Raw genomic sequence first — 22,049 nt, forward strand, 5'->3', positions numbered from 1 at the left:
AGCTATGGATACGCTTGTTCACGCCCATTGCGCTTCAGAAACAAAGAAAAAACTGCCTTTACAATACTGTTTTCAGTGCTCAGACATAGCGGAAAGTTATTGTTATGGTTATCGTGTTTTCAGCAGTTATCACCTAACGCACATCTGAATCTATTTAATAATTAATATAATGGGGTTCTCCCAGTGTGCGGTATCTGTAATGGTGATGATGATGGAGGCTGTTTCAGGCCACCACAGGTCAGCAGGGTGCTGTGGATAAAGGACTTCTCACTGGGGATGAAACGAGATCCCCTTCTACTCAGGTTCTGTGCCACGGAGATGGCGTGCAGCCATAGGGCAACAGTGCATCTCATACCGGGGATTAGCCATGACTGTGAGTAACAGCGGCTATGACAGTGCTTGCCAAGACAAACACTGCAGGGATTATCAGACTTTTTGTTCAAGAGCAAAGCCTGATTACCAGATGGGCTGAGGAGGAAACGGCTCTGCCCACCCGGCCCTGGTCACCGTCCACCCCACAGCGACATGTCTGGCATGGACCTCCCGTCTCTCCTGGGGCAAGGTCACCGTTTACCAGGTACAGGATGCCCCTGGGTGGACCCTCACTCCTCAGGGCCATGTGCCCTTCAGGCGTCACATTCCCCAAAGAAGAGAAACGAAGGGCACAGGGGCCTCAGGCTCACGCTCACATGCCCTCCACCCCGGCTCAAGCAGCGGTCCCACTCTTTCCGAAGGGAGGGCTGACCAGCTGGGCTCTCTCCAGGCTGGTGGAGACCAGGCGCAGGGAGCTCGGCCACCGCAACGAAGTCCACGGGCCAGGGCTCAAAGAGCAGACTTGCACCTCTCACCGTCCAGAGGCTAGGAGCCCAAGGCCAGGGTAGCAGCGGGGTTGGTGCTGGCTAGGCCCCTTCCTGGCCTGCAGGCCTGTGCGTTTGGGGGACAGTTCAGCCCAAAGCAGCCACGCACCAGAGACGCCCTCTGGTCTTATCTGGTTAAGACACGGGCTCCTGTGTCCTGACGCTCTGGCTCAGACAGACGGGAACTGATGTGAGGTCGCCGAGTCCAGAGGGCGTCCTGCCCACCTCCTGCTCCCCTCCTCCTGGCTGGGGGCTGCGACCAACTCCCAGGCCTGAAGATCAATTTACGTGCACAGTGGAAGGTTCGGGGGGCCTTTATTTTGGTCGGAGTGGAAGACAAAGCCCACGAGGATCAGGGGAGGCACAGGGCGGGAGCAGGGTGGACGCGAACCCCGTGTGAACTTCCCTCAGCCCTGCAGCCAACCGCTGCTCCCCTGCCCCCGCCCGATCCTGCAAACCAGGCTTGATTCCAAAGAGCACCTTTGCTCCTGGTGCCCAATTGCGGCAGAACGACGTGTTGCTGAGGCCGGAGGCCCCAGGGAGCGCACGGGCGTCCACCCGAGAATCAGGGGCGCGTCCCCGTCGCACACTCACTCCCTCAGCACCTGCTGTGGAGCGCTCGGGGCAGCGTCTCATGCGGCATGGTGGCCGGATCTGCCCGGGCGTCTGGCATCTTGTGTAGGCTTCTCAGCATCCTTTTCACACCTTGCTCAGGTTGCTTTCAGAATAAAGCTCCAGGAGTTGATGAGAAATTACAGCGCAGGCAAACTCCAGACACCAAGCGGGGACACCCGTGAGGACATGACTGTCCTCCTTTTTATGCCATAAAATCTCAACCCCCAGTACACCATTGTTGTTAAAGCTAAGAGTCGTCACCTCTGGAGCTACTGGGTTCATTTTACCTCTGGGGTGCCCTCCTCTGAGCGGGAGGGAGGCCCGGGGAGCCAGGTCCCCAGGAGAAGCCCCGGGAGCAAAGGCAACGCTCAGGGCGGCACAAGGGATTCGGAAAAGAAGGCGGCCCAGCATCCAGTGAGGCATAGAAGCCAAGCAGGTGGTAACCAAGTGCGTTTTCACTGGGATGGTTTGGAGTCAAAGGCTTGTTGAGGAGCCAGTGGCTCACAAAGGAGAGTGTTGCTGAAAGACATCTGCATCAGAACCGCATTTTACAAAGAAATGCAGTTGCAGTGCCCACGGCAGCTCCGACCTGAGAAAGCAGCAGTGCGCACCTGTGACTTTCCATCCACCGTGCTGTCCCCAGGAGCCCTCGTGGAAGACAAAGGCCCAGGCCCAGGCTTTGATGCAGCCCCTCTTGCTGGCGCCCTTCGGCAGCTCCAGGGCTCCTTAGAACAGCTGAGCCCACATCGTGGTGCAGAAGAGTCAGAATGTAAGGAGGTGTAGAGGAGGCCTGGGGTGGACCTGAAAGCACAGACGTCCGGCTGAGAAGGGCTTCACCGCCAGTCATGACCCGTGACCAGGGGAGCAGCCGCTGTGCCCCTGGGAGCTGTGCGTGTCCGGTGCTGGGGAGAACGTGAGGAGCACGGCGCAGAGCTTCGGGCGACCACTACCAGGCAGGCTGTGCACCCATCGACCCAGACAGGCGTACGGTCCACACCCAGCAGACAATTCCATCAGCACCGAGCAGGGCTCGGACGGTTGTAAACCCGCCAGGTCAGAATGGGCAGTAAGGGTTTGAAGACCCTCTTCAAGCTACCTCGAGAAGGAAGCTGGGCTTGCGGGGCGCAGGGATTGGTGGTGCCCAGGCTGCAGGAAGCATATGGCCCTGAGAGCGTCAGGAAGGGCCAGTGGTGTCCACTCAGGGCTGTCCTCCTACCAGGAGCCTGGGGCACGCTCTGGTCTCAGACCTCTCACCTGCATTCTGAATTCCCGTCTGACCTGAGACTTGACCAGACCCTGGGTACACGTGACCTCAGGTGACCTGGGTGGCAGCTCCCCCTGCTCCCTTTGGGGACAGTGACTTCAGGAAGGAAGACAGCCAGGTGCAGACCCCACGTTGCGTGGTAACAGTCTTACTATCTGACAACTGGGCGTGGCAGCAGCTTGGTGATCATAAGGGTTTTGATCTTTTAATTTTCAAATGCATTTGAGCATTTATATGCATCTAAAGTAGGAAACTTGTGATTTTAAGAAAATTCTTAGGGGTTAGCTAATTAAATTTTAATCACGTTTAAATATTTAAGACCATGATTCTTAACTTGGGGGGATTTTTGCCCCCATCCCCAGGGAATGTTTGGTGATGTCCAGGGACGTTTTTTATTGTCACAAGGAGGGGTTGCTCCTGGCATCTGGGGGGGGGGGGGCAGGACCGCCCCACAGCAAAGACTTACCGGCTCAGCCTGTTGACAGCACTGAAGCTGAGAAACCAAGTTAAGGGAATTCGCTTGATTAAATCAAGCCATTCATAAACATTGTTTAATACTTAAGAAGATTTTGTCGGTTAGATTTACGAGTTTTCCTTATTAGGTGCTTGAAGTACCCAAGGAAATCAGATATGTCAAACGTATGATGATGGTCTGAAGTGTAACCTCTGAAGACATTTAGTCAATCGACTGGTATAAAATATTTATTTAAATTTAATCTAAAAAATTTATAGCTGAGTATTAAAGAACCAGAGAAGAGGGATACTTTTAATCTTAACACAAAAGTACTATATTCATAAATAAGATGAAGTGTATGAGTTATATTTGCAGTGCTTTAATTTTACACCGTTGATGAGTTAGTGTTTCCTGAAATAAATAAACAGCCTCTGTGAGAGAACGGGCAGCAGCCTGGGGAGAACACTCCTTCACCGCCAGTCTGTGCAGCCTGGACACCAGGAAGCACAGCGCCCCGGGGCCTCTGAAAGTCCCAGCGGCTGGCGCACAGAGCAGGTGTCCAACAACGGGATCACTCCTGAGCCCGGGGTGCTGAAGGAGACAGCGGCTCCAGCGGGGTGCAGGCACTGGGCAGCGATGCCCTCTGCGAAAGCGGGGAGGCATCCCGAGAACCGAGCGGGGTGAGATCTGGTTCTCCCTAGTCCTGTGACCACCGGCCCCACCCAGAGACGGGGCTCCTGCTGCCTCGCATGGCTGACACCAGGCATTGTTGTCCTGATTTCAGTGCCGGGACACCCAGGCCCACAGTCCTTATCCCAAATCAACCAGCTGTGGAAGTAGCTGGCTCACGGGTTCAGATCTGGCTCCATTTCCGAATTCCGCTCACCCCGCCGGGCTGTGTAAGAGTGGAGGGTGGGGGTCAGAGGTCAACCACGATGGCTCCCTTGGCCAGGTCAGGAAAAAGTGGGCTCTTCCGTGAGCCTTAGGACAGACGCCACATGGCCACTGCTGGCCATTCATCCTCACTACTGACCACCACAGCCTCAGGGTCACAGGCAGCCCTACGGAAACGAGCTCACCACCTTCCACCGAGTCATCTGCCATTCCAGCTCACTACCGCCATCAGTGGCGCTTGCCGTCACGTGCTCCGTCTCAGCGGGGACCCGGGAGCAACCTCAACCACCACGCGCCGCCGCCGATAGGAGAGGACGGAACAGGACCAGGGAGGGGCGGGAAGACTGTGGGGGGGCGGGGAGAGACTCAGGGCTGAGCACGAGGAAAGAGGCAGCAGAAAGAACATGGGGTGTGAGCCCTGTGACAGCACCTCACCCCCCGACGTGCAGGCTCCCCACCCACAGAGCAGAGCCGGGCCTTCCGGCTGCACTCCTGAGCCGCCCTCGCTCCTCTAGCCTCTTCCACCGCGAGACACGTGAACAAGGACTCTCAAAGGAGCGCCTGCTGTGGGGCCTTTTCCTCCTACAGGGAAGCTACCTGCAGCTCCACTCACGCCCGCAGTCCGCTGGGCTAGTCAATTGGATCCTGAGAATGAGTCATGCGTGACGTTGTTTAGTAACTCTCTGGTTTGCAGGAAACACTGAGGAAGTATGTGGAACAGTAAATGGAGGAAGCCCGGGATTTTCCAGTCCACGTTGTTGCCAGTAACCATCATTAATTCATCATCAAACAGAGAGAGCCCCGGTAGTGATGCTGGCAACTGGCAGCACAAAGGTGCCTGTAACCAATGCACACGTTCCCAGGGGGATCTGGACACACGGCAGTGGCCTGGGACCAGGGGAACGAGACCCAACATGTTTCAGAACACGGCCCTGATGTCTGTGGCTGCAGCCTCCAAGCCCACCCCCACAAAGGTGAGGGGCAGACGGGGCCCAAACCAGCAGAAGTCTGAGGCCCTCCAGGACCCGAGTCCTGCCTGAAGCTCCGTGCGCTGCCGGGGGACAGCCCAGCCCTAGCAACCCTGGACACAGCCTGCGGGCGGCCCCGCCGAGCCGCAAGCAGATGCCTGGGCCGTGGCCCCGGGAAGCCCTCGGCAGACAGCAACACCCATCTCACTCCAGAAACACTGTCTTCTCCCTTGGGTCGGCTTGGGCCACCGCACATTCCGTTACTCATCCTCCCAGCCCCTGGCACCTGGTTCATTCTTCTTAACACCTTCAGTGACTGAGAAGCAGAGTCACCGCTCTGTGAACGGACACCTGGGCCCTGGCGGGGCGAGAGGGGTCCCTGCTTCCACGGCGGGTAAAACGGACAGGCTGCTCCTGGATGGGCCCTTGCAACGTGGAGGCCAGGACCCTAGAGCCGAATCTGACCTCAGGTACCGGAAGAGGGAGCTTCTGCAGCCCTCACGGCAGGGAGAGCCTTGCCGACTTTCCTGAGCGTCTGACATTTCACTCAGCTCCTGGGCACGTTGCTGCACAGATAAGGGAGGCTCAAAAGTGCTTTGGTCATCGCTGGACCAAAGAAATGACTTTCCAGAAACAGTATTCTGAAAGATGCTCATCTGAACACCTAACTTTATAAATGCTTGTCTAAGATAATCTCGTTATTTTAGTCACTTCAGCTAAACAACGGCCTATTAGGTACCGATAACTCGCCTGGAACTGAGCCTCTGTTTGGGGTCAGAGGAGGCGTAAGACGAGCTGCATTCCCTTTAGGAGTGTGTGTTCTAGGGCGGAGGTGTGCGGGGGCGTGGGTGCGAGCATGTGAATGTGAACCGGGTGGGATCGGCCTGGGGAGTGGGTGTTGAGTGGCCGGCGTAGCTGTGGCAGGTGTGGTTCTGTCGGGCTGCTGGGAGAGGTTCATGCAGACAGAAATGGGCAATAGAAGTAACTAGCAGAAAATAGTGTCTGGAGGACAGTGACAGCAAAGGGCTGAGTGATCTCTTGTCCCCTCACCAAATGCCAGATGACAGCTGCTGCAGGGTGTGCGGAACAGGACCAGATGTGGGGAGCCGGCCAGGGCATCAGGTCCCAGATGAGCGTCTCAGAGTTCAGGCTGGACTCAGGCTTTGCCTCAAGTCTCAGGTGCTCGGCCAGACAAATGAGACCCACAGGATGGGGATATAAGGCATGCCCAGCTCAGATGCTGCAGGAGCGCAAGGCTTATCCCCGACGCCTCACACTGGGAAATTAGAAACCAGATCCAGACCCATTCCGAGGGGGCGCTTCCACATGGGGGCCTGGCGTCTGGAGGGCCCAGCGGTGACTCCTGCCGGAGGGTTAGGAACACAGAACCAGCAGCTACGACCCAGGGGCTGGAGTAAGACACATCTGGGTTTGCATCCCAGCTCTGCTATGGGATGCTTTTCTCCCTTCTTTCTTGCATGTAAAATTAAGATCTACCTCAAAGGAGTGGGACGTTCGGTGGGTAATATGTGCAACCACGTTGACACAGAGCCAGGCTCACTCTTCGCTCTGAGGGTGGCTGCCACCAGCATGGTCCCTGCACTCCTTTTCAGAGCGCCGGTGCCACCCCAGGCATTTCCACATCAGGCCAGTTCAGGCTCTGATCCTCGTTTGCCCCAGCGAGGGGCACAGCTCACAGGAGCCACTAAGAGGCAAGTGGGGTGCTCCGGGGAGCTCAGGCCCTGAGACTCCTCCCAACGTGGGAGAGCTGCGTGTGACGGGAGGCCAGGTGGAGCGTTTGTGGTGTTGAGGTCAGACCAGGCTGACCTCCAGTATCAGCTCCCTCGCCTCAGCAGGTGGCCCAGGCTGGCAAGGTGCCTAGCCTCCTGCGATTCAGCTCTTCAGACCACAAGGTGTTGTGGCAGCACTTTGGGAGAGACTGTATCACACAGGGCAGCTTCACTTCATTGCACTGCTCGCCTGCCACGTGTACTTGTGCGTTGGCCTATCTGACTCAAGTTTCACCTCTGAAATGGAAACTATAGATAAGATCTTTGCCATAGGGTTACAGGAGGATTCGATGAGGTAGTCCATGTAATGTGTTCAACATAGAACCTAACGCAAATGCTCAAAATGTTGTCGACGGTGATGATGGTGGTGATGGTGGTGATGGTGGTGATGATGGTGGTGGTGATGGTAATGGTGGTGATGGTGGTGGTGATGGTGATGGTGGTGGTGATGGTGATGGTGATGGTGATGGTGGTGATGGTGATGGTGGTGATGGTGGTGATGATGGTGGTGGTGATGGTAATGGTGGTGATGGTGGTGGTGATGGTGATGGTGATGGTGATGGTGGTGATGATGGTGGTGGTGATGGTAATGGTGGTGATGGTGGTGGTGATGGTGATGGTAATGGTGGTGATGGTGGTGATGATGGTGGTGGTGATGGTAATGGTGGTGATGGTGGTGGTGATGGTGATGGTGGTGGTGATGGTGATGGTGATGGTGGTGATGGTGGTGATGGTGATGGTGGTGATGGTGATGGTGGTGATGGTGGTGGTGATGGTGATGGTGATGGTGGTGATGATGGTGGTGGTGATGGTGGTGATGGTGGTGGTGATGGTGATGGTGATGGTGGTGATGGTGATGGTGATGGTGGTGATGATGGTGGTGGTGATGGTGGTGATGGTGGTGATGATGGTGGTGGTGATGGTAATGGTGGTGATGGTGGTGGTGATGGTGATGGTGATGGTGGTGATGATGGTGGTGGTGATGGTGGTGGTGATGGTAATGGTGGTGATGGTGGTGGTGATGGTGATGGTGGTGGTGATGGTGATGGTGGTGGTGATGGTGGTGATGGTGATGGTGATGGTGGTGATGGTGGTGATGATGGTGGTGGTGATGGTAATGGTGGTGATGGTGGTGGTGATGGTGATGGTGGTGGTGATGGTGATGGTGGTGATGGTAATGGTGGTGATGGTGGTGGTGATGGTGATGGTGATGGTGGTGATGGTGGTGATGGTGATGGTGGTGATGGTAACGGTGGTGATGGTGGTGGTGATGGTGATGGTGGTGGTGATGGTGGTGATGGTGATGGTGATGGTGGTGATGGTGGTGGTGATGGTAATGGTGGTGATGGTGGTGGTGATGGTGATGGTGGTGATGGTGATGGTGATGGTGGTGATGATGGTGGTGGTGATGGTGGTGATGATGGTGGTGGTGATGGTGATGGTGGTGATGGTGATGGTGATGGTGGTGATGATGGTGGTGGTGATGGTGGTGGTGATGGTGGTGATGATGGTGGTGGTGATGGTAACGGTGGTGATGGTGGTGGTGATGGTAATGGTGGTGATGGTGGTGGTGATGGTGATGGTGATGGTGGTGATGATGGTGGTGGTGATGGTGGTGATGATGGTGGTGGTGATGGTGGTGATGGTGATGGTGATGGTGATGGTGGTGGTGATGGTGGTGGTGAAGACAACATACAGGTCTTTAACTGCTGTCCTGTAGCCAGCTCCTTTCATACGTGTTCTCTCCTGTTCCTCTGTGATGCCCAGCACCCCTTGCTGTTGGCCCTCTGGGACCTCCCCTGTTGTGGACACCCCTCTAGTGTCCTGTGTGCCCCTCCCCCAGTAGAGTTGTGCTCACCGAGAGTCACGTGTGCTTGCTTGCCCCAAGCCAGTCTAGCCTGTGGTAATTATGGGAGTTAACCATGGACACCCCTCTAGTGTCCTGTGTGCCCCTCCCCCGGTAGCCTGTGGTAATTACGGGAGTTAACCCTTACGTGTCAGACACTTAGGAGGCACTATTTTTTGAATTAACAAATTACACAAAACATTGCTTTACATATGAGTGTAAAAAGAAAAGAGAATTGTTTCTGTGAAAGCTAATAGGAATGACCTTTTAAAAGTGAGCGTGTAAAAAAAATTGTCAAATCAGATGTGGATGAGGCGCCATAAGCCAGGGGGTTCCCAGCACTGGTTGTTCCTGGAGGGCCCCGTGTCCCCCATCCCGCTTAGTGAAAGTGAGTCCCGTCAGCCACGGCTGTGGTGGTTTGTACACAGAAGACATGTGGGGCTCCAATAACACAAGGGCTGACTCACCCTTGAAAGATTTGAAAAGCAGCATTTTGTTTTCAGAAAAATTAAAACATTATGTGATGTGTGTCAGAATTTCCATAACCTTAAACAGACTTTTTCAACCAACAGGACAACCCCCTGCCCCATGTTGGACAAACCACCCTCCCCCATATCAACAGACTAGAATCAGATCCCAGCAGAAAAGGCGGCTGCTGCAGGTGGCACGACGTGGCCAGGGGCTGCTCCTGGGGTGCTGCGGGCAGGCCAGTGACACGGCCACTGGAGCAGAACCGCCACAGGGCGAGTCATTTCCTGACCCCTGACCGCGGGGCAGACGGCGTGTCCTGGGAGCACCTCCAGCCGCGTGTCAGCGGCTCTTCCTCTTCGCTGAATCTCTGGAAAGTGCCGTCTTCCTCCTTCCCAGGCACCGTCCTGGGAACAGCCCGCTGGAGAGGAGCCGCCGCCTGGCCAGTGACCCCTGGTGACAGATTAAACAGACGTGGAGAAACTAGCGGGAAAGTAAACCTCCTGGGCCCGGCCTCAGCCTCCCACGCCTTCCCCTTCCTCTCTCCCCACCCCCGTCCCCAGTGCCCAGCAGCATCACTGTCCACGATGCCCTCCCCCGCCCAGCAGTGCCGGTGAGGACCCTATGGCCGCTGTTTCCCAGCAAGGCCTGGGCTCCACAGCCGCCCTCAAACCTGCTTCTCCGCTGAACTCTCCCAGCCTCGGTTTCCGTGTCTGCACACAGGGCTGTGGGTCCCTCCCCTGAGGCCTGCCCATCGGAGATGACACACAGGCCGTGAGCTGGTGAGCGCAGCTCCCTCGGGCCGCAGCTCTGCAACACCGTCCGCACCATCGCTAGCTTGGAAAGCCACGAAGGCCGCTTTCCTCTGTGAAAACCACCACGAGCCTCTCACTTCCTATAAATTCCCTATCTTAACTCTCATACGCGGCCTCAGAGAGACACGGGCTCAGCATCGCTGGACCAAAGAAAAGGGCGACGGGTCTGGAATTTGAACCCAGCTCTAGCTTTAGGCACTTCCGCAGCCGTCACCAGCTGAAGTAAGGATTGAGGAGGGCCTGTCTTTTGCTTTTGCATATTTATTTTCACTTGAGGCGTCACAGATACACAGCATAGCTTCAAGCGCACCACGTAATGACTCGACGCTGTGTATGTTGCGAAATGATCGCCGCTATCCGCCTCCTGGACGTGACCCTCTCATCTTTACGCTCGATGGATTTCCATGAAGCTGTCGCCCTGGCACACGGCAGCCCGGGCATCCTCACGGGTCCAGCCCAGACCCCCGGGGACTGAGCCAGGCGGAAGCACACTAGCTTGTCCGAAAAGCCACTCCACGGGTGCAGGGACGTCCACCTATCCTGGCCGCCCTGCCCCCGCGAAGCCTTTCCAGCCGTGAGGGCTCGTCTGTCCCCCTTTGCTCTGATGCCGAGGGAGCGTCCCCAGGAAGGGGAGTCATCCGTGTGGCTATAAATTTGACGTTGCAGTAGAAAGTTGGAGTTGGAAGCCGTGACCCGTGAAATTAGACACTCTCAGATGAGAGCCCTGCGCCCTGACTCGTGTGGGACTGCCCTTCCCAGGGCCTGGGGGAACGCGGGCCGCGGACACCAGGCCTTTCCTTTCGGTCCCCTCCCCGGCCCCAGCGGTAACTGATGGAATCAGCACCCTCGTCTTGTCTCTGAGGCGTGCGGGCCCACCGTAGGTCAGCAGCACACACGTTCTCTGAACGCGTGTCCGTGAAACCCTAGACTCCGTGGGAGACAGGAGGGCTCCTGGGACAGGAGCAGTTCCTCACTCTCCAGTACGATGACCCCAAACACACATGCATTCACGACTAACTGATGCAACACTACCTCCACCCACCCGCCCTGCGGGAGGCGCACAGTTGGCGATGCTCACGTGCAGACGGCAAAGGCGTGGTCCCTGCCCGGCAGCCCTACGGATCCGAGACCGCCAACTTCCACTTACCCGCCGTGTGCGGTTCACAGCACTGAACTGACTCTCATGTTTTTCTTAAATTGCCTTTTTATCAGCAATTTGTATTTTTGCTTGTGTGACTTACCTGTACACATAATTTGCCTACTTTTCTAAAATTGAAGTATAGTTGATTTACCATACTGTGTTAGTTTCAGGCATACAGCAAAGTGATTGAGAGATATATAGACACACACTTATATATGCTTTTTCAGGTTCTTTTCCATTGTAGGTTATTACAAGATATGGAATACAGTTCCCCATGCTCTACAGTAGGTCCTTGTTGCTTATCTATTTTATGTATAGCAGTGTGTATATGTTAATCCCAAACTCCTAATTTATCCCTCCCAGCCCCACCCCTTTGGTAAACATAGTTTGTTTTCTATGTCTGTGAGTCTGTTTCTCTTTTATAAGTTCATATGTATCACTTTTTCTAGATTCCGCATATGAGTGATACCATGTGATATTTGTCTTTGTCTGACTTACTTCACTTAGTACGACAACCTCTAGGTCCATCCGTGTTGCTGCAAATGGCATGATTCCATCCTTTTTTATGGCTGAGTAGCATTCAGCCGTATATATGTACCACGTCTTTTTTATCCATTCACCTGTTGATGGACACTTAGGCTACTTCCATGTCTTGGTTATTGAATTGATTCAATCTATTTTATGTATAGCAGCGTGTATATGTTAATCCCAAATTAACCAGGCATGACAGACCTCGATGCAGAGGTCTGTCATAAAATACTAGGCAGAGCTGCCTGACAAAAAATCATGCAAAGTCAGCTGAGAGCAAAACTTGCAGATAACATTTGCTTTCATGATTTATGTACACGAACATCAAAGTGATTGGTGGAGTTTTCAGTGTTCATCCATATATGTGTCCTTCTCTGGACCAGGACAAAGGTTTTTGATGACACCTACCAACTCTGATAACAAAAGCTAGAAAACTAGGGGGGAAAAAAGTAGAAATTTTATTCAACCCACGCTAGGTTATTTCAAGAAGGATCTAATTTCAGGTCTGCCGACATATTGTGACATTCTTGTTGACCTCATGGCAAAACAATACCTTTTCTGGATCTGTGTATGAACAGAAATGTCAATGATCTTTTAAAGTATTTTGTTGGCAGTGTTCTCATCCTGGCAGTTGGGGAATTCCAGCAAAAATAACAAAATGTTTGCCTTGTGTTCAATGTTTAATTACCAAAGCCAAACTCACAATTTTAAAATCCCAAGTTCATTTCCTTCTTAAACTAGGAAATGATGTAATTTAGTTTAAACCAAGAAATGCTGAGTTTGCGCCCAGTCTTCTGGCACCGTTGCTGTGGTATAAAGTGGTTAAGAATGAGGTCTTAGGATGATGGGCCTAGAATTTAATAGGAGGATGGAAATAGGACACACATTCAAAGACACCACCACACCTGGCGAGTCGTGACCAACCATGAGGAAACAGCCCTTTAGAGGCTGCACACTTTAGAGATGGAATCAGCTGATTCCGTGCCTCTGGACCTTCCAAAGGCAGAATCAATGAGACAACAGACACTGAGGAAAATATGGAGAAGCATACTACTTTTTTTTGTTTGTTTTTTGCGGTATGCGGGCCTCTCACCACTGTGGCCTCTCCCGTTGCGGAGCACAGTCTCCGGACGCGCAGGCTCAGCGGCCATGGCTCACGGGCCCAGCCGCTCCGCGGCATGTGGGATCTTCCCGGACCGGGGCACGAACCCGCGTCCCCTGCATCGGCAGGCAGACTCTCAACCACTGCGCCACCGGGGAAGCCCAAAGCCTCCTACTTTGAGAGCACTCCAGACTGGAGTACACATTCCTTGAATATGTACATCATACCAACACACAATCAACAGCCCTGATGCTCCAAGCACAAAACAGCAGAAACAAAAGTGTCTTCCAGTGGTTCGCTTCTAAACCAGATCCATGTTTCTAATTGCAGAAGAGATTTCCTTACAGCACGTAGATCTACGTGCACATGTGCACACACGCACACATGCCTCGCTGGCGGCCACAGGGGTCCCTCCCCTGGCCCTGGTCCTCACGTGCACACACACTCTGGTGTCTAGAAACTCCTCATATGCCCAACATGCCCTGGCATTGACTCCATTTTCCTGCAGGCCTCAGGGGCTCCGAACCCGACAGCTCGCGGTGGACATGAGGTCCCCATGGGGCTGTGATCGCACCAGTGTCTCTGTCCCTCCAGCCGCCAGCCCGGGACAGAGGCTGGGGTTTCGTACGAGCCCAGAGCGCCTGGCTCAGCACTTGCTCCAATTAAATGTCCAGTGAACGCACGTGAGCGTCTGGGCTGTCGCTCTGCCACTCGCTGGCCAAGTGACAAGGCGTTAGTGACCATCAAGGGTGACACTCTGGCCACAGAATCTTCCGGAATCTGCCCACAGTCTGGCCAGGTAGATCTCACCTCCCGGCCCAGAGAGGTATCCACTTGTCACATGGAGGCCACAGCTGAATTGGCTTCCTTCCGTCTCCCCCAAACGACTGGGCCTCACAAAGTCGCGTCTGCCTCACGGTGATGAGAAGAAGATAACACACATACGCAACATTTCCTTATAAAGTGCAAACTGTAGACAAGTGTCAGCTGCTTGGCTGTTCCCAGGCACAGAGCATCGACTGCGGAACAGTCGCTCGCGTGTCTGTGTAAGCGTCATGCCCTTCTGATACCAGCCTGCGCCAGGGCTCGGCATGGCTGGGGAACCCCAGGGTTTGTCCCGGGACGTGGTGGGGACATGGTGAGCAGTGCCATCCACCCTGCCCTGGTCCCCAAGCAGGACCACCCCTGCTGGCCTGCGCAGAGAGGTCGGATGCAGCCCATCCCTCAGGCGTGCAGGTACACACGTGCACACATGTGCCCACACGGCTGCATGCTCTCTCGCTCCATACTCTGCCCTGTTATCTCATCTCAGCGAGTACTCAGTGTTTTCACCAGGATTTGGAGTTTAAAATACCATGGAATGGCTTGTTAAGACTTGGAGAGCATCTTATGTTGAGGGCCCGAGCCGAGGACCAGCCGTGAAACGTGGGCTGTGCCACGGAGATGGCATTCCAGTGCTGTTTCTGTCTAGGGAGATGTAGCTTGTCCTGGGTTTTATACCTTTTGTTTGTTTTCTGAAAATCCTTTCTTTCCTGTTCATTCGGAGGAGTAGAGAAAAGGGCGTGATTTTCAGGGGTGAAGAATTGGTTGCCATTATAATTTCAGGCGGTCTGCACCCTGGGCACCAGGAGGTGATAACGAGTAGGGGGCAGCTGCCGGTTCCTGGCACTCTCCAGCTGCCCAGGCTCTTGCCGCGATTCGCAGGCCCCCCGCGTCAGGCAACGCTACTCTCCCAGATCGCTGTCATCTCCAGCCCTCGCTGTGGACCAGGCAGAGGCTTTATCTCAGCCCGCAGGGACTGACCTGGCTAACTCCTCCTGGAGCAAACTGCTGTTACTTTCCAAACTCAGCATAAATACTCACAAGGAAGGCGAGCGAGGGACGCGCGGCCAGGCCAGGATCTCACGACAGTCTCGGCCGCTCCGACGGCACTCTGACGTCTGCTCCAACGGCACCAGGTCGACAGGCAAGCTCTTGGTGTGGACACACATCCAACGACACTGAACCCGCAGGGCCTCACTTTTGAGACAGGGCTGCTGACGGCTTATTCAGGCTGACATCTGGGAGACAAGATTTAATTGCAATTAACATTCAACCACAGAAGGAAGAAATGAAAAGACCAGGAAGGAAGGTAAGGCCTCTGACTGAATTCCAGAATATCCACTTTCCATACTGTCCACAGTCAAGTATCGAGATGAGCTCAAAGCAAGGCCTTTTCGTTAATTAAATGAGAAGCGTCTATTTTTGTGGAGACAACACGGGACGTTTACTTAAAAGGGCTTATGCCGGGCCGGCTCTGCTCCCTATTGGCTGTGCATCCTTAGATGTGTCATTTAATCTCCGGGGACCAGTTTGCCTGTGTGTAAACAGAGTGCAGACGTACCTCACCTACGTGACTAGCAGGCCATTGAGGGCACCAGATGGGCTCACGCTCAGACGAGCAGCTTCCTCACGACGTGCTCATTTGGGAAACCGGTCAGTGAAATCCTGCATGTGGTTGATAACAGCGTCAGCAAGAAACCGTCAGGCTTGGAAATAAACATTAAGCCGTAACACCTCCTAGAGGTTAACATTCCTTATTCCGTTGAGCCCACTGGAAATAAAAGGAATAAAACTGGCATTCTTACGTATCATCTGGGTTCAAGAATCCTCAATTTTGTTAAGTGTTCAGTGGCGGTTTTCAATACTAAGTTAATAATATACAGAACATGGAAATTTAAAAATTTACAACACCCAGAAAGACCTAACAGAACACAGTAGCAGCCTCCCTTTTTGTGCAAGAAACATTAGCGTGAGTGCGCTGAATGGCACAGTTAAGTCAGTGCTTGAAAGGTCCCCCAGTAGCTCCTGAGGGGCAGGAAGACACGCTCCACCCAAAGGCCGTTTTTCTCAAGGTTCAAGAAGACGGGAAAGCCCACCATGCTCTGCCGCTTCCTCAGCCAGGGGGATGAGAGGCCAGAGGAACAGGGCGTGTCCGCACAGGAAGCGTGGACCCGCGTCTGTCCTGTCGCATGTTTGCTCTGAGATGACTCACTGAGGAGCATCCTGGAATGTTTCAGTCTTATCCTCGCTGACAGCAAGCCGTGCTGACACGCACCCCCCGCCCACAAAGCTGGGCCCTTTTTGTGCCACGGCCCCCCATCCAGGTCCCACCACGAGGTGTGTCAGGCGCCTTGCCAACCTCATCTCGCTGTATGTTTCCCTTTCTGCCCACAGTAAAATAGCCTTATCGCTCTTTTCCTAGTAAGTAATATTAAAAATATTTTCGTGTAAAAATTCTAACAAAATTTTAGGTATTAAAAGGAAAGGAAATCATCAGAAACCTTCAATCCTGCAGTAACCGTCACTTATGCATCTGTACACAGAAACACACACTGTTATGTAAATAAGATAGTATCACAGGTGAAGTTTCTATCATGGCGGAACTTTTTTTTCCAAAAAGCCTGTTTTTGGCGTCTTGTCTTTCTCCTTCAACCTCCCCACCCCCAAGCCAGACCGTCAGTATAAGCCACGGGGGCGTGTCTTCCAGATTTTCGCCTTGTTCCAATGAGAAGCGCACGCACTTACACGTGTTCACGTACACGTATGCAAGTGTGTCATTGTTGAAAAGATTGAATAACATTACGTAATTTTACCTCGTCTTTGTTTTTCTCACTTAAGAATACGTTCCAGGTCAGCTGGTACCAATCTCATCATTTTCACAGCAGCTACAAAATAGTCCACGACATGAACGTAGCACAACCAATGAGCTTCAATTCTGTTTCCTGTGCGGGGAGAGGGCGTTGCAAAGAGGGCGGTAAGCATCCTTGTAGGGCTGCTTTCCACACACGTGTTCTCCCATGTGGAATGCAGAGCGTGAATTCCTGGGTGGGGGGAGATTTTCTTCTTCGCTAGGTGGTACCAGATGCCTTTCCCCAAAGGCTGTAACTATTCACATTTCTACCACCTCCTCCCCAGCAGTGACTATCACTCTTTTTAATTGACGTCTGTGGATTGGTATCTCCCGGTTCCTTTAATTAGCGTTTTCTGGACCGCATTCGTGCTCTTCTAGATTTGCCTTTCCGTTAACCACTCTTCATATCCTTTCTTTCTATTGGGTTACCTTTAGCTAATCAATTTGTTAAATCTCTCCACAGGTTATACCTTGTTGTAGGTTAGCCCTCTTCCTCTCGTAACTTTGCAAATATCTTCTCGTGTTCGCCGGTTGACTTCGATTAAGGTACTTTCACCTTCTCTGTGAGAAGTTACCATCTGACCCGGAAACTCCCCCGACCCCTAGGTTGTACAGAAGGCCTCCTAAGTATTCTTCTGAAAGGTCTGTTGTCTTTGCTCCATGGCATTTATTAAATTAGTCTCTCTCCACTGCATTGAAAGTGTGGCTTTGCCATGCATTAAGTGTCCATCTCTCTTGGAATCTGTCTCTGGGCTCTTTGTTTTGTCTCACAGGCCTGTGTGTCCGCGTGTCCCGGTGTAGCTCGGGACGTGGAGACCCCGGGGAGGTTTCCCTCCACCCCCAGGTGTCCCAGGGGTGCTCAGATTCAGTAGCCTGTAGGTGGCTCTCAGACCCACACGCCCCAGCTGGGACGGCCTAACTTCTCCTTTGATTTTCCAAACAAAACCATGAAGTCGGTTTAGATACCCCGTTTCAGAGACGACAGAACTAAGACTCTGGGAGTTAGAAGCAGCCCAGGGCTCCCGGGCACCCTGGTTTTCGACCCCACCTCCCCGCTTGGTTGTGTGCCTGTGTGTGTCTCACTGAGTCCTGACTCTCAAAGAGAAGGGTGATCTCCCGCCCAGACCCGGAGGCCTCCGCACTGCCCCTGCTCCCTTCCACATGCCCTACAGCACAGGACAGTCTCCAGCCTGCTCCCCGCGGTGAGACCCACGGCTCTGCAGGGCTGCACTGGCAAGGGACCTGGGACAGTCACCTTGCAGCAGGCCTGGGGGGTGCATCAGGGTCTCTCTGGGGTGGGCTGGGGACCCCGATGGACCGGCCCCCATCCCGGCCCTGAGAAGGTTCCGAAGTACTGCCAGCGACTGGCTTTGGGCTGGGAGGTCACTTGCTCTTGTCTGCAGACTTTCCCCGAGAAAAGCTCTTTACACAGACCTTCCCTGGACCCCACATGTCTCCTGCTGGCGGGTGGCCCACTGTTGCAGGGTCAGCGGACCCCCTGCACGGGTGTGGGCAAACCCGCTTCTCAGGCAGAGAACTTGCCATGAGGCGGTTTGTGAAATAAAAGTTGCCCTAAACCTGCAGGCGGGGTCCTGATGCACTCGATGCCCCGCCGGCTCTTCTCTCAAAACCTGTTACCTGGTCTTTAAGTTGCTGACAAATGACACACAACCTGGCCAGTGACTTCCTTTGTTAGGGATTTTCTTTCCGCCACCTGGTTTCCGATCTGCTCCCTGCACCGCAGGTGGAATCATCCTAGTGTCTTCGGGACCCCACTCCAGCACGGCCACTATTGTTTTTGAAGTTGTAGGCAAGTCACCTCTTCTGGGGTCTGTTTCTCTTTGTTAAATGAGACAAATACCAGTGACTAATATCTTACTGTGGGCCATGTTCCCAAACTGCTCACGGGAGCCCGTCTGTACCTTTCCTGACGGTAACTTAAATTCAACAATTACTCTGTGTACATTGGTTCACGTCTGTCTCTCCCATTGTACTTTAGCTCCAGGAAGGAAGGAGCTGTTTGTCCGACCCCTACCTTTCCAACACCTGGGAAAGTCTGGGCACCTGGAAAGGCCCTAGTCTCTGAATCAGCCGCCGAATCCAGGAAGGCAGGACCGCGGGCAGCCCCGGGCATGGTGAGCGTGGCGTCCTGGCAGCCCTGCCCCTCTCTGTGCTTCTGTGCTTGGCTTCCAAAGGGAGTGGGTTCCATGGGATGTTGTGGGAAACAAACCTTCTCTCCCATGAAATTGTCCCAGACCTAACTGTCCCAGGAGGGCAGCGCCACACAGGGCGGAGGCACAGATGCAGCGTGGGCCTCCCCGCAGGTCCCGAGCTCCCTCCACAAGGCTGTTAGTCTTAGTAGAAAAAACATAACATCCTGTCACCAAAGAAAACAGTCGATCAGAGGAGTTTCAGGACCTCCTCAGGGCAGAGGGACCAGAGCCACATGGGTCAAGTCTCCTGAAATCACAGGTGACAAGGGAGGCATGAGGGTGGCCACCCAAGAAGCTCCCGCCTCATGTCCAAGGGTCCCTCTGGCTCACCTGAGAGTTCTCGAGGCCCCTCCCACCACCCAAAGTGTGAGCTTCCGAACGCGAGGGGCAGGTGACTTCCTGATGAGTGACCGGCACGGACGTCCCCTGACGGGCTGCCCCAGGAGCTGAGTGACCGGCACGGACGTCCCCTGACGGGCTGCCCCGGATGCTGAGTGACCAGCACGGACGTCCCCTGACGGGCTGCCCCAGGAGCTGAGTGACCGGCACGGACGTCCCCTGACGGGCGGCCCCAGGAGCTGAGTGACCGGCACGGACGTCCCCTGACGGGCGGCCCCGGATGCTGAGCCCAGCAGGGCTGTGACCACCACTGCAGCTGCAGACACACAGTTTCCACAGACAAAGTTTCAAGGCCTGTTTCGTTTCCCTGCACAGGAACCAGCGCGCAGGGGGCCTGGGTCATATGCTGATTACATCAAAGAGTGTTTGTCCTGGTTCGCAGCCTGTTTGGGTTAAAACCAAGATAAACGGCAACTTGGCTAAAGAGACTCACAAACACGCCAGTTTCAGTCACTTCTGGGGAATGTGCGGCGCGTTCAGGCCTGGCGCACCGGCCCATCCTGTCCTTATTCAGCAAATTGCTGATGGAAAAAGCAAGCTGCTGGGTGCTGGGCACTGGTCTCCACGTGTTCTCACCGTGGGAGGGCGTCCCCGCGCCTGTGAGCTCAATGCCGCCACGGTGCCTCCTGCTTCCCTCCCACCCCCGGGAGCCAGGCGCGTGGCCTGGAGGGGGGCACATGGCGACTCCCCAACTCCCACCCCCAGGTGGCTGTGGGACCAGCAAGTCCCCGGGAAGTTAGCCCCGAGCGTGTGAAGCCTGTGCACGGCGAGGCCTGACTCAGTGCCCGTGGTGCCCCAGCTGACATCACCTGCTCGTCCAGCCGGCGCTCGTGCTCTGGGCCTGCTGGCAGGACTCACCTCCCTGCCCTCGTGGGGCCGAGGCCTCCACCCACCCTCCTGCTGTCAGCGGGGACGGCCCGCCGTTCCTGGCCGCGTGGCCCTGTCCACGGCTGCAGCCGCCGGCCAGGGGAGATGCGGGTCTTACAGGGTGGGAGGGAGTGGGTCAGGCCCTCCCGGTGCATCTCCCTATTTTTGGGTCCACTAATTTGGACCCCGATCACCTGCAAATCCATTCCCAGCAGCACCTGGATGGTGTTTGAGTCTCAGGCCATCAAAACTTGTCCCTCACACGGTTTAAGAAGCACCTTCAGAGGCTCACCTCTGCCGGGGTCTGTTTCTCTTTGTTAAATAAGACAAATACCAATCGCTAATATCTTAATGTGTGCCCTGGGTCCCTGGCACATTTCGGGGGTACAGTCACGGCCCCCAGGAAGCGCAGACCCAGGAGGGGAAGGGAGGCGTTAAGCTCCAACCCCCGGGGCAGGACCTGGGGGCCGGGCACACTCCTCCCACACCCCATGGCCCGGCATCATGGCTTTTCTTCAGACGTTCGCCCCTTCATCTGTTCAACGGTCACTGCAGCGGTAACTCACAAGGGCCCCCAGGCGGGCCCTGCTCTGGGAATTACGGAGGCTGCGGGTTAGAACCACCGGGAAGACGTCCTCACGGTTGGGGGCTGTGTTCTCCAGGGGACTGGGGCCCTGGGACAAACTGGAGAAACATTCAGCCTGAGGGGACAGGAGCAGAGGACAAGCAGGAACCGGAGGGGACAGGAAGGTGAAGGCCCCGGACGCTGAGGAGATGGGGTGCCAATCCCGCACCCTTGCCGAGCTCCCCCATCCAGAGCTCAGTGCCACGCGGGGCGGCGTCCCGTGGGCTCCGGCACAGGCGCCTGGAGGCTGGGGTTGCGATAGGTGTGCAAGGGTCAGGAGGGGATCCTGCAGGAGTGAGCTTGACCGGTGGCCATCCCCAGCTGGGGATTCTCTGAGTGTCTGAAGATCAGAGCTCTGAGAAATGGCTCTAACAAGGTGAGGAGGACGGAGGGGTCCATCACATCCAGAGACTCTGCCCACGCCCCCGCCTGCAAAGTGAGCCCCCGCTCACCTCCGTCCCAGCCCAGCACCACCACCTCCCCTTCCATGCGAGGGAATGACACACGCTCTTCCTTAGAGGACATTTCCAAGGTCACATGGGCCATCCCTCCAAATTCTCCACTCTTTCTACCACAGCCCCACAGTCCTGGTTGAAAACTCTCCCTGAAGAAGCTCTTTCCATTTCTGGAGACTCTGATAGCTAGAAAGTTCTTGTGGTTTCTGTCTGCAGGTCTTGGTTATACCTCTTGGGATGTTACAAAAGAAATGTAATTCCTCTCTCACACGGGAGCCTTTAAAATTTGAGAATCCCTAGTGTTGAGCATCACAGATAAACAAACATCCATGGAGAGTCTGATTTGTGCAAATGCTGGAGGGACCAGAAAGAGTAAGGCATCATCCCTTCAATTCCAAGACTCTTGGAGCAGAGCCCGTGGACTTTAGATACGCTGATGTTGGTAATAATAATAAAAGTGATGATGGATAGGTAGGTAGTTGATAGATGAATAGATAAATAGATGCATGGTAGATAGATACACAAATAGATAAGTAGTTTATAGATGATAGATAGATAGATGATAGATAGATATAGATGATATATAGGTCGATATAGATGATTGATAGGTAGATATAGATGATAGGTAGATAGATAGATAGAGATAGATAGAGATGATAGATAGGTAGATATAGGTGATAGATAGATAATAAATAGATACATTGATAGGTAGGTGATAGATGTATCCACAGATGATGGATGGATAGATGATGATGGTGGATAGATAGGTACATAGGCAGATGATAGATGACAGTGGATAAATGGATGATAGATAAAGAGAAAATTGAGAATTATGATTGATGGATGATAGATGGCTATAGATAGACGATTGATAGATGATAGGTAGATAAACAGATGGATAATGGACACAGATGGGCTTTGTTTGAAAACAACGCTGAAGGGTTAAAGGAGGTCGTGTCAGGTCTATCGGAGCCATTTGTGCTACTGGAGCAGTGTCGGGGGGGGCTCTCCTGGGCTCCTGCCAGAGGGTCAGCCCTGAGGGTGGGCTCCTGGGGGTGGGGCCCTGGCCCTGGGG

Source organism: Phocoena phocoena, chromosome 12 (assembly GCF_963924675.1).
Source record: "Phocoena phocoena chromosome 12, mPhoPho1.1, whole genome shotgun sequence".
In the NCBI taxonomy this organism is placed as follows: Eukaryota; Metazoa; Chordata; class Mammalia; order Artiodactyla; family Phocoenidae; genus Phocoena; species Phocoena phocoena.